A 14,012-nucleotide genomic window follows, 5' to 3' on the forward strand; every position below is an offset into this window, starting at 1 on the left:
GACTAGTTTGCAAAAGTAGGTTATTAACATAATTGTGAATGTTTAAATAACGATTTGATTGACAGTATTGGTTCTTGAGGCAAAGTTGTTCAGTATGAGGAGATCTATCATAATTTATGCATATTATGTGGATGTTTTTAACCCCACCTGATTACAGAGATGGAGAATACCATTTACAGCCAATACAGGCATTTCACCATAGGAATACATGGTTTTCAAAGCTTTTTAACAGTTATAGCGCCACCTATGGTCCGATCTCCATGAAACTTTGCATGCTTTTTCAGCATGTTATGTTACATATACATAATAATTTTCGTGAAGTTTTGAGTTTTCCTTTAGGATTTATATGCTTTTGAGTGTATTTTGCTACGCCCCTCTTCTAAATGACCCTGTTATAGGCATTCAAATGCAAAAGTTCAACTTTTTTTTGATAATTATTGATCTAGAGAGTCCAGAGAATTGTCCTAGACTGGTTTGTTTCCGATCAGACAAAAATCCAGAGACTAGTTCGCAAAAGTAGGTTTTAAACATAATCGCAAATATTTAATAAACGATTTGATTGACAGCAATGCTTTTAGAGGAAAAGTTGTTCAGTATGAGGAGCCCTATCATATGATGTGTATATTTGGTTGATGTGTGCAACACCACGTGATTACAGAGCCAAAAAACTCGTTAGCGCCAACTAGTGGCCGATTTCTTTCAAAATTTTTACAGACCTCTAAGTCCATGAGTCAAACATGCCCACCGAGTTTCATTCCGATCAGCCTCCGTTAACCTTGTCTTAGAGGTGCTCAAACTTCATTGGCCAATAGCAGCCATGTTTTTTGAGATACGCCAATGTCCTCATAGACATACATGGTACCTTGGACCAAGACACTGCATACCAATTTTCAAGTCAATCGGACTAGCGGTCGGGTCGTTATAGCCATTTTCATGTTTTTTTCGTGTTATAGCGCCACCAAGTGTTCAATCGTCGCGATTCTTTTATCGTGACCCAAGACTCAGTCCATACACATGTGAACAAAGTTTGGTAAAGATATCTCATTTTGTTCTTGAGTTATAGTCATTTTAGTAAAATAGGCTCCTCCCACAACGTTCGTTTTCCGCCCCTTAGCGATCGTGAATAGAAATTTCAACTTTTTTTCAATAATTATTGATATTCAGACTCCAGAGAACATTTCTGCACTGGTTTGGTTCCGATCGGGCAAAAATCCAGGGACTAGTTCGCAAAAGTAGTTTTTTGACAAAATTCAAAATGGCGGAAAATCTATAATGGCGGAAATGAAATCGGAGATATACATTTTTTACGTCAGGTATTCAGCTTTCCAATGATATAAGACACTTGAGTCTACGACATACGGTTTAGGAGTTATGAGCAGTTTTGCGCAATTGATTGCTATAGCGCCACCTATAGGCCAATCTGGCTCATAATTTGATAACCTCTCCTCGATTTTTGTACTACCATCTGACAAAGTTTCAAAGCTCCAGCTTCTACGGTTTGGGCTGCATGATGCGTTTTAGCGGAGAATAATAATAATAATAATAATAATAATAAAAATCAATACAATTACAATAGGGTTTCAGCACTTCGTGCTTGAACCCCTAATAATAATAATAATAAAAATCAATACAATTACAATAGGGTTTCAGCACTTCGTGCTTGAACCCCTAATAATAATTAAAGCTGCAAGCAGCATTTAGCGGGGTTCAAGCCTTTAAGGCCTTTAAGCACACAAGCATCAAAAGACATTAAGTTTTATTTAGCAAGATTTTAAACACTGAAATAATAGATGGAAAAGTCAATTTTCAGGCAATATAGGCAATTTACCATAGGAAACATATGGTTTTAAAAGGTTTTTAACAGTTATAGCGCCACCTATGGTCCGAGCTCTATAAAGCTTTGCAAGCTTGTTAAGGATCTAATGTCACATATGCCCACCAATTTTCGTGAAGTTTTGAGTTTTCCCTTAGAATATATCAAATGACATGTATATTTCGTGGATGTGTGCAACACCACGTGATTACAGAGCCATAAAACTCATTAGCGCCAACTAGAAGCCGTTTTATTTGAAAATTCTTACAGACCTCTAGGGCCATGAGACTTGTCTAATAGGTGCTCAAATTTAATTGGCTGTGGCAGCCATGTTTTTTAAGATACGCCAATGTCCTCATAGACATACTTGGTACCTTGGACCAAGACACTGCATACCAATTTTCAAGTCAATCGGACTAGCGGTCAGATGGTTAAAGCCATTTTGATGTTTTTTCATGTTATTGTGCCACCAAGTGTTAAATCGTCGCAATTTTTTTATCGTGACCAAAGACTCAGCCTATACACATGTGTACCAAGTTTGGTGAAGATATCTCATTTTGTTCCTGAGTTATATCCCTTTTAGTAAATAGGCTCCCCCCTGAACAATTATTTTTACGCTCCTTAACAACCGTGAATATAAATTTAGACGTTTTTTTGATAATTATTGATAAACTGACTCCAGAGAACATTTTGACACTGGTTTGGTTCCGATCCGGCAAAAAACCTAGGAGTAGTTTGCAAAAGTAGTTTTTTGACAAAATGCAAAATGGCGGAAAATCTATCATGGCGGAAATGAAATTGGAGATATACGTTTTGTTCGTCATGGACTCACCTTTCCAATGATATAAGACACTTGAGTCTACAACATAGGGTTTAGGAGTTATGAGCCATTTCGCGCTTTTGATTGCTGTAGCGCCACCTATTGGCCAATCGGGTTCATACTCTGACAACATTAGCCTCGATTTTTGTACTACCATCTGATAAAGTTTCAAGTCTCTAGCATTTACGCTTTGGTCTGCACGATCACAGTTTAAATATGATTGAACAATATTAGTTTAGAGGATAAGGCAATGAGTGGTCTTCTGCTGCCATCTGGTGGCAATTTTAGGTAATACGCCATAATATATTTGAAATAAATTAATTTGACAAAATGTAATTGTAAATATTGTAATAGTGACTTTATAATGTCTAAATAGGAATTATAGAACATGATAAGTAAATAGTATGACAAAATGACCATTTAAGCCCAGCAGGTGGCAGCAGAGAACCACTCATTGGCTCATTTTCATTTTAAATGTCTGTTTTTCATTTAATGGGCACATTTTCCAAGTTAATGTCTTTAAACGTGCTTAACTCACATGCACATTTTGTTGGAGATATAGATATTTGAAATAAATGATGGGTAACAAATAGCTTATTCCAGGTTTTCCCCTTTAAAACATATTTTCAGGCATTATTTTAATTGTAATTTAATAATTATTGTAAAAACATTAATCAACTGAACAAATTAATTGATAAACATTGACAAAATGTCATTTGCAACATTTATTATAATGATTTTATAAAGTTTAAATATGCTTAGTAAGCAGAATGAACCAATGAGTGGTCTTCTGCTGCCATCTGGTGGCAATTTTAGGTAATACGTTTTAAACATAATTGTGAATAAATAAATAACAATTTGATTGACAGTATTGGTTCTTGAGGCAAAGTTGTTCAGTGTGAGGAGATCTATCATAATTTCTTCACATTATGTGGATGTTTTTTACCCCACCTGATTACAGAGATGGAAAATACCATTTACAGCCAAAACAGGCAATTCACCATTGGGAATACATGGTTTTCAAAGCTTTTTAACAGTTATAGCGCCAACTATGGTCCGATCTCCATGAAACTCTGCATGCTTCTTCAGCATGTTATGTCACATATACATGTCAATTTTCGTGAAGTTTTGAGTTTTTCTTTAGGATTTATAGGCTTTTGAGTGTATTTTGCCACGCCCCTCTTCTAAATGGCCCTGTTATAGCCATCCAAATGCAAAAGTTCAACTTTTTTTCGATAATTATTGATCAAGAGAGTCCAGAGAATTGTCCTACACTGGTTTGGTTCTGATCGGGCAAAAATCCAGGGACTAGTTCGCAAAAGTAGGTTTTAAACATAATAACAAATATTTAATGAACGATTTGATTGACAGCAATAGTTCAAGAGGCAAAGTTGTTTAGTATGAGGAGACCTATCATATGATATGCATATTTTGTGGATGTGTGCAACACCACGTGATTACAGAGCCATTAAACTCGTTAGCGCCAACTAGTGGCCGATTTCTTTCAAAATTCTTACAGACCTCTAGGGCCATGAGTCAAACATGCCCACAGAGTTTCGTTCCGATCGGCCTCCGTTAACCTTGTCTAATAGGTGCTCAAATTTAATTGGCTGTGGCGGCCATGTTTTTTGACATACGCCAATTTCCTCATAGACATATATGCTACCTTGGACCAAGACACTGCATAACAATTTTCAAGTCAATCGGACTAATGGTCAAGTGGTCATAGCCTTTTTCATGTTATTATCATGTTATAGCGCCACCAAGTGGCCAATCGTCGCGATTGTTTTATCGTGACCAAAGACTGAGCCCATACATATGTGTACCAAGTTTGGTGAAGATATCTTATTTTGATCTAGAGTTATAGCCTTTTTAGTAAAATAGGCTCCGCCCTGAACGTCAATTTTTAAGCCCCTTAACGACCTTGAATCCAAATTATGACTTTTTTTCAATGATTATTAATATTCAGACTCCAGAGAACATTTTGGCACTGGTTTGGTTCCGAACGGACAAAAAACCTAGGACTAGTTTGCAAAAGTAGTTTTTTGACAAAATTCAAAATGGCGGAAAAATTTGCATACCGGAAATGAAATCGGAGATATACATTTTTTACGTCAGGTATTCAGCTTTCCAATGATATAAGACACTTGAGTCTACAACATACGGTCTAGGAGTTATGAGCAGTTTCGCGCAATTGATTGCTATAGCGCCACCTATAGGCCAATCGGGGTCATAATTTGATAACCTCTCCTCGATTTTTGTACTACCTATTGGCCAAGTTTCAAGTCTCTAGCCCTTACAGTTTGGTCTGCACGATGCGTTTTAGGTCTGAATAATAATAATAATAATAATTAAAGCTGCAAGCAGCATTTAGCGGGGTTCAAGCCTTTAAGGCCTTTAAGCACACAAGCATCAAAAGACATTAAGTTTTATTTAGCAAGATTTTAAACGCTGAAATAATAGATGGAAAATTCAATTTACAGGCAATTCACCATAGGAAACATGGTTTTAAAAGGTTTTTAACAGTTATAGCGCCACCTATGGTCCGATCTCTATAAAACGTTTAATGCTTGTTAAGGATCTAATCTCACACATGGCCACCAATTTTCGTGAAGTTTTGAGCTTTCCCTTAGAATTTATAGGCTTTTGAGGGTTTTTTGCCACGCCTCTTTTCGAAATGACCCTGTTATAGCCATCCAAATGCAAAAGTTAAACTTTTTTTGATAATTATTGATCTAGAGAGTCCAGAGAATTGTCCTAGACTGGTTTGGTTCCGATCGGGCAAAAAAACAGGGACTTATTTGCAAAAGTAGGTTTTTAACATAATCACAAATATTTAATGAACGATTTGATTGACAGCAATGCTTCTAGAGACAAAGTTGTTCAGTATGAGGAGATCTATCAAATTATATCAATATTGTGAGAATATGTGAAACATCACGTGATTACAGAGCCATAAAACTAATTGGCGCCTACTAGTGGCCAAATTCTTAAAAAATTATTACAGACCTCTAGGACCCTGAGTCAAACATGCTCGCCAACTTTTGTTCCGATCGGCCTCTGTTAACCTTGTCTAATAAGTGCTCACATTTCATTGGCCAATGGCGGCCATGTTTTTTGAGCTACGCCAATTTCCTTTATAGACATGCGTGGTACCTTGGACCAAGACACTGCATACCAACTTTCAAGTCAATCGGACTGGCAGTCGGGTGGTTATAGCCCTTTTCATGTTTTTTTATGTTATAGCGCCACCAAGTGTTCAATCCTCACAATTCTTTTTACCTTGACCAAAGACTCATCCCATACACAAGTGTACCAAGTTTGGTGAAGATATCTCATTTCGTTCCTGAGTTATAGCCCTTTTAGTAAAATAGGCTCTGAAACAGGCTTCAAACCAGTTGTTCCATTATGCATGGTTACACACACACACACACACACACACACACACACACACAATATTTTTGAGATATGTTATTGTGAAAATATCTTTTAATGGTCTATGAGCATGTCACATTTTTTTGTGAAATGCACCACGTTCTAGTATTATTTACTATGATTAACCATGTATCTATAACCATAGATCAATATTAGAGTGTAGTACAATAAAATGAACAGCGGGGGGCAGCAAAAGACCACATATTGGTCATTATTTTCATATGAACTCTGTCATTTTCACCTTTTTAACTGTTATAGAGGCAAATATTGTCCTATCTGTCTGAAAATTGTCATGCTTGTTTGGAGGCATATTACACATGTTCTGACTTGTTTTTAAGAATATCTGAGCATTCATTGAATAGATATAGGCATTTGGGGACACTTGGTCAAGGCCAGACACACACACACTTTTTTAATGCTATGGTCTATAATCATTTCACATAGCTCTTTGTAACTATTAATCAGATTTTTAAAAATGTATTCAGAAACATAGGACTACACACACACATTTTGTTGTAGTTACAGACATTTGAACTTTATGATGTTGCAGTAAACAAAATGTTTCCTGCAAGTCTCCTTCAAGATTCACATTTCTCAATGTGACAATTGTCAATAGTAATACTTAATAGATTAATTTTAACTAAATGTGATAGCAAATATTAAAATAGTGATTTATTTAAAGCTGAAAATGACTTGTATATCAATATTAGAGTGTAGTACAATAAAATGAACAGCGGGGGGCAGCAAACGACCACTTATTGGCTTAATATACCATTATTTTCATAATTTTCAGCTTTTTAACTGTTATAGAGGCAAATATGGTCCTATCTGTCTGAAAATTTTCATGCTTGTTTAGAGGCATAGTACACATGTTCTGACTTTTTTTTAAGAATATCTGAGCATTCATTGAATAGATATAGGCATTTGGGGACACTTGGTCAAGGCCACATCTTGAAATAACCCAGTTATAGCCATTCAGATGCAAAAGTTTAACTTTTTTTAAAAATAATTATTGCTCTAAAGAGTCCAGAGAATTGTACTGCCCTGGGTTCGTTCTGATCAGGTTGAAAAATCTATGACTAGTTTGCAAAAGTAGGTTATTAACATAATTGTGAATGTTTAAATAACGATTTGATTGACAGTATTGGTTCTTGAGGCAAAGTTGTTCAGTATGAGGAGATCTATCATAATTTATGCATATTATGTGGATGTTTTTAACCCCACCTGATTACAGAGATGGAGAATACCATTTACAGCCAATACAGGCATTTCACCATAGGAATACATGGTTTTCAAAGCTTTTTAACAGTTATAGCGCCACCTATGGTCCGATCTCCATGAAACTTTGCATGCTTTTTCAGCATGTTATGTTACATATACATAATAATTTTCGTGAAGTTTTGAGTTTTCCTTTAGGATTTATATGCTTTTGAGTGTATTTTGCTACGCCCCACTTCTAAATGACCCTGTTATAGGCATTCAAATGCAAAAGTTCAACTTTTTTTTGATAATTATTGATCTAGAGAGTCCAGAGAATTGTCCTAGACTGGTTTGTTTCCGATCAGACAAAAATCCAGAGACTAGTTCGCAAAAGTAGGTTTTAAACATAATCGCAAATATTTAATGAACGATTTGATTGACAGCAATGCTTTTAGAGGAAAAGTTGTTCAGTATGAGGAGCCCTATCATATGATGTGTATATTTGGTTGATGTGTGCAACACCACGTGATTACAGAGCCAAAAAACTCGTTGGCGCCAACTAGTGGCCGATTTCTTTCAAAATTTTTACAGACCTCTAAGTCCATGAGTCAAACATGCCCACCGAGTTTCATTCCGATCAGCCTCCGTTAACCTTGTCTTAGAGGTGCTCAAAGTTCATTGGCCAATAGCAGCCATGTTTTTTGAGATACGCCAATGTCCTCATAGACATACATGGTACCTTGGACCAAGACACTGCATACCAATTTTCAAGTCAATCGGACTAGCGGTCGGGTCGTTATAGCCATTTTCATGTTTTTTTCCTGTTATAGCGCCACCAAGTGTTCAATCGTCGCGATTCTTTTATCGTGACCCAAGACTCAGTCCATACACATGTGAACAAAGTTTGGTAAAGATATCTCATTTTGTTCTTGAGTTATAGTCATTTTAGTAAAATAGGCTCCTCCCACAACGTTCGTTTTCCGCCCCTTAGCGATCGTGAATAGAAATTTCAACTTTTTTTCAATAATTATTGATATTCAGACTCCAGAGAACATTTCTGCACTGGTTTGGTTCCGATCGGGCAAAAATCCAGGGACTAGTTCGCAAAAGTAGTTTTTTGACAAAATTCAAAATGGCGGAAAATCTATAATGGCGGAAATGAAATCGGAGATATACATTTTTTACGTCAGGTATTCAGCTTTCCAATGATATAAGACACTTGAGTCTACGACATACGGTTTAGGAGTTATGAGCAGTTTTGCGCAATTGATTGCTATAGCGCCACCTATAGGCCAATCTGGCTCATAATTTGATAACCTCTCCTCGATTTTTGTACTACCATCTGACAAAGTTTCAAAGCTCCAGCTTCTACGGTTTGGGCTGCATGATGCGTTTTAGCGGAGAATAATAATAATAATAATTAAAGCTGCAAGCAGCATTTATCGGGGTTCAAGCAGTTAAGGCCTTTAAGCACACAAGCATCAAAAGACATTAAGTTTTATTTAGCAAGCATTTAACAACTGCCATCATAGATGAAAAAGTCAATTTACAGTCTATACAGGCAGTTTACCATAGGAAATATATGGTTTTAAAGCGTTTTTACAGTTATAGTTAGAGTCTTCTTATAGTCTTGCCTGATCTCCACCACTTTTATTAGTAGTACTCAAAGTGTGCCCATACTGTATATATGTGTCAGATTTGTTGTAAATATGTAATTTTAATAAGGAGTTTAGACAATTATATTCAGTGGCGTAACGAACGAGCCAACACCGGGCCCTTAAGTAGGATTATCAAGGCAGGCCCCTTGATGACGCAATTGATGACGCAATGTCCGCGAGTAGGCTACCATGAATAGGGCAGGATATGATCATACACAGCATATAAGAGATGAGATTACTAACAAAATCATGAGTAGCCTACGCTCACCAAAAACAAAACAAAAAAACAACAAAAAAACAATGGGGACAGCGCACTATAAAACATTGTTAGGCCTAGGTCCAAATACATAAAAAAGATGCTCTCTTACATTATAGTGGGATTTTCCGGGCTTTCCTATGTGCAACTGCAAAGTTGTCGATTAGATCAGGATTGTGCGCACAGGCAATAGGCTTGTTTGAGATGCGCCTTGCCTCGCCTGAAATGTATGCTAGAGTAGGCGGCTGCAGTGAGAGGAGGAGTGAAAAAAGCACAGGCAAGCCGGACAGTTCTCTCTACTCACATACCCCTTTTCCACCAAGGCAGTGCTAGAGCTAATTCAGAGCCAGAGCTAGTCCCAGTTCATAGTTGGTTCGACTGAGGAGCCTTCTAAGAACCGGTTTGCTTTTCCACCTGCTGAGAGCCACAACAGAGCCAGGTCTTACGTCACTGTTTATGTCTCATCTCTCTCAGCAACGCTAGCGAGGCAGCGGCAGTGTTGCCAAGTATGTTGTTTTGCCGTGGGCTGTTTTTTCATGTCCGCGGGATGAAGCGACCCCAGTTATGTGATATTTAGCCCCATATTGCGAATTTTAGTTGGCAACCATGCCAAAAAACACATATTTTACCCCCAAATGTGATTTTTACTGGGGAATCCCCCCTGGAACGCGATTGGGCTTGTTTTGAGTAGCAATTGGGCAGGTTTGTTGTGAAAACCTGGCAACCCTGGGCAGCCAGCGGGAAACACACACACACACACACACCAGGCTTGTTCGAGACGCATCGTCACTGCGCAGACCGATCCACATATGATATAAAAAACACGCATGAGTGAATCAAAAGCATATGGAGTCATATGCTCTCGCTAGACTCGTTATCATATGGCGATCGGTCTCTGCACAGCACCGCTGCGAACAAGCCTTCCATCAACAATGCAAACGTTGCGTTACTATTCATTCACATGGCTTTGCGATCCTACATCGGCATCAAAACACAACGCAAACACAGCGAATCCAACGCATTCATGTAGTTCGCCGTAATTTGTATAGACGGAGATTACAAACGAACAGCAGCTGTTAGCTCCATTAGCTGCTATTTCAAACATGGCGGATCTCAAGTTTGTGTTCGTCTTGTTGACCCCGCCCCCAGCGCCTGACGTAATCGGTTCTTACTTCTAGCCCTGTTCTAGCCCAGCAATGTTTTGGTGCTACTTAAGAACCACTTTTCCTGGCTCGGAGCTGGGGCTTTGTGTGTGGAAACACAAAGAACCGATTTGAAACTAGGCTCTGGCTCCGATCTAGCTCTGGCTCTGCTTTGGTGGAAAAGGGGTAACAGTGGATCTGACACCTGCGAGATCAAAGATGGATATCGCGGGATTCACGCGATTCACGCTCGTGCACAGTTTTGCTAATAAACTGGATGTAATTCAAGTTATGTTGCTTTTATATGAAAATAAATAAAATGAACAAGACACCCAAAGTACTTGTTATTTAATTCCATTCCAAATACATGTTTATCAATATTTCTTTCTTTAATACAGACATGTGTTTTTATTTATTTAATTTTTTTATAAAAAATAAATTGCATAACCCAAAGAGATCGCACTGTCAGATAGTTTGGGAATATTCACAAACAACATATACACATAAAACATGATATTAGAGTTTTAAAATCAAACATTTTAAAAGAGAACAATACATCACAGTTGTTTAAACCAATGAGCATTAAGCTGTGTCGTCAGCAAGTCGTTTCCCATCATGCTTTTGATCAGCGCAGTCGGTGGAGAGCAACTGCGTGCGACTGCAGAATCCGACACGTGCGCCTTGCGCTCGCGAGATATTTTTGACATACATCAGCATGACATCAGAGCAAGGCAGACCGCACTCTGACACATTTGTAACCGGCATGCATCTCGTGCTGATCACCGGTGATCGGTTCTGCGAAGATTTTGCTCATCTCAAACAAGCCTATTCTCAATTGACCCTTTCCAGGGAGTTTTATTGACAGGCGATCTGACTAATCATAATCCGCCATTTTGTCCAACAAAGCAGTCAGGAAAGTTAGTAGATTAACATAGGAGGATTTACATTTGAAAAACAAAGTGTACTGACGTCTTAGCACTTTAAAACAACATTCCATTTATGTTCATTCATGTTTATTTTAATGATATAAATTAACTAGAAGGAAGAGATGATCGGTTCACAAGCAGCTTTAACTGAGCCTCGAGTCTACAGCAATCTATCAGACACATTAAAGAGTCACAAAATGGTATTTATTGTTTAAATGTCTCTAAAAAATTACTACATTTGAAAGGTGAGACTTTGTTTCATATCAAAAGTACTCGTCTGTCAGCGCGCAGTCTTTTCTCTGATCCGCAATGTATTTTTCACTGCGTGAGAACTTGGTGTGGTGTGAGAGTGGCATCGCTTGTCAGACATAGCAACAGTAACTAAAGTGGGCGGGTCTTTGCGAACGGTCATTGACAGTATGGACGGGGATTCGGCAGTCTCAATTCAAAACAAATTTCATCACAATCCATCATTGTTCGTTTCAAACATGTGAGAGCATCAAAATGATCCATGGGTGAAATTGATTGGATTTAATAATTTTTTTTGTCAGTTTCTATCATAATTTTTACATTTTGGCATTATTGTTTAGCTATTTACCTATGTTTTCAAATTTCCTTTGTTTTTTTGTTGTTGTTTCGATCAGACTAACGGCTTTGAAGATAACCACAATTTTTTAAAGCTCTAAATGACACTTACAAAAACCATAAAGCGAAACCTGGCATGTTTGGTATTGTTGGACTCGGCAAGGATTCTTAGGAGGTCACTCCTGTGAAAAAAACACGGGCTTGAAACTTCTAAGGCTCCTTCAAGGCAAAGCCAATGACGTATACTGAGTTTTTTGAGATACCCAATATTCTCATAGACTATCATGGCACCCTGGACAAAGACACCGCATGCCAATTTTCAGTAGACTAACGGTTGGGTGCGCTTATAGCTATTTTCATGATTTTTTTCACTGTTATAGCGCCACCAAGTGGCCAATTGTCACGATTTTTTTTCATGTCAACTCAGATTGAGCTTATGAACATGTGTCCCAAGTTTAGCAAAAATATCTCTTTCCGTTCACAAGTTATAACCATTGTATAGTGCCACCTAGTGGCCAATTGTTGCGATTTTTTTCAAATGATCTCAGATTGAGCTCACGAAGATGTATCCCAGGTTTAGCAAAAAAAATCTCTTTCCGTTCACAATTTATAACCATTTTAGTAAAAATGGCCCTAGTGCCATCAAAGATTTTGGTTCCCCTTATCGACCGTTAATTTAAATTTTGATTTTTTTGGATGCTTATTGATTGTCAGACTCCAGAAAATATTCTTGCAGTGGTTTGGTTTCAATCGGGCCAAAAACCTAGGAGAAGTCAGCAAAAATAGGTTTTTCAAATAAATGCAATTTACTCGAAATTGGCGCCTGAAGGGCGAGCAAATCGGAGATAGCCATTTTGTCTGCCTTGAGCCAAGGATTCCAACGATATAAGACACTTGATCCTGGGACAAACAGTCTAAGAGTTATGAGCAATTTTGAACTTTTGGTTGCTGTAGCGCCACCTATGGGCCATTCGGGGTCATACTCTGATAGGTTGTCCCCAAACTGAGGCCTACCATCTGGCCAGGTTTCATGTCTCTAGGCCTTACGGTTTGGCCTGCACGATGCGTTTTACGAATCCTTACAATTACAATAGGGTTTCAGCATTTCATGCTTGAACCCCTAATAAGAATGAAGGCTTTTTGCCAGTTATAGCGCCACCTATGGTCCGATCTCCATGAAACTCTGCATGCTTCCTCGCCATGTTCTGACACATATGCTCATCAATTTTGGTGAAGTTCTGAGTTTTCATTTGGGATGTATAGGCTTTTTAGTGTATTTTGCCACGCCCCTTTTCTAAATGACCCTGTTACAGCCAGCCAAATGCCAAAGTTCAACTTTTTTTTGATAATTATTGATCGAGAGAGTCCAGAGAATTGTCCTAGACTGGTTCGGTTCCGATCGGGCGAAAAACCAGGGACTAGTTTGCAAAAGTAGGTTTTGGACAAAATTCGACATAGCAGAAAATTTTCCCTGCCTACATCCAAATCGGAGATAGCCATTTTGTCTGCCTTGAGCCAAGGATTCCAACGATATAAGACACTTGATCCTGGGACAAACAGTCTAAGAGTTATGAGCAATTTTGAACTTTTGGTTGCTGTAGCGCCACCTATGGGCCATTCGGGGTCATACTCTGATAGGTTGTCCCCAAACTGAGGCCTACCATCTGGCCAGGTTTCATGTCTCTAGGCCTTACGGTTTGGCCTGCACGATGCGTTTTACGAATCCTTACAATTACAATAGGGTTTCAGCATTTCATGCTTGAACCCCTAATAAGAATGAAGGCTTTTTGCCAGTTATAGCGCCACCTATGGTCCGATCTCCATGAAACTCTGCATGCTTCCTCGCCATGTTCTGACACATATGCTCATCAATTTTGGTGAAGTTCTGAGTTTTCATTTGGGATGTATAGGCTTTTTAGTGTATTTTGCCACGCCCCTTTTCTAAATGACCCTGTTACAGCCAGCCAAATGCCAAAGTTCAACTTTTTTTTGATAATTATTGATCGAGAGAGTCCAGAGAATTGTCCTAGACTGGTTCGGTTCCGATCGGGCGAAAAACCAGGGACTAGTTTGCAAAAGTAGGTTTTGGACAAAATTCGACATAGCAGAAAATTTTCCCTGCCTACATCCAAATCGGAGATAGCCATTTTGTCTGCCTTGAGCCAAGGATTCCAACG

At 38.3% G+C, this 14,012-nt stretch overlaps 1 protein-coding gene across 3 annotated transcripts in view; it reads left to right on the top strand.

Annotated features, from left to right (window-relative positions):
• Positions 1–14,012, top strand: part of LOC307131788 (sialic acid-binding Ig-like lectin 7) — a 159,951-nt gene that overhangs the window by 94,733 nt on the left and 51,206 nt on the right. The gene's annotated exons all lie outside the window — the stretch shown is intronic.

Source organism: Gobio gobio (genome assembly GCF_949357685.1).
Source record: "Gobio gobio genome assembly, chromosome: 9".
Taxonomy (NCBI): Eukaryota; Metazoa; Chordata; class Actinopteri; order Cypriniformes; family Gobionidae; genus Gobio; species Gobio gobio.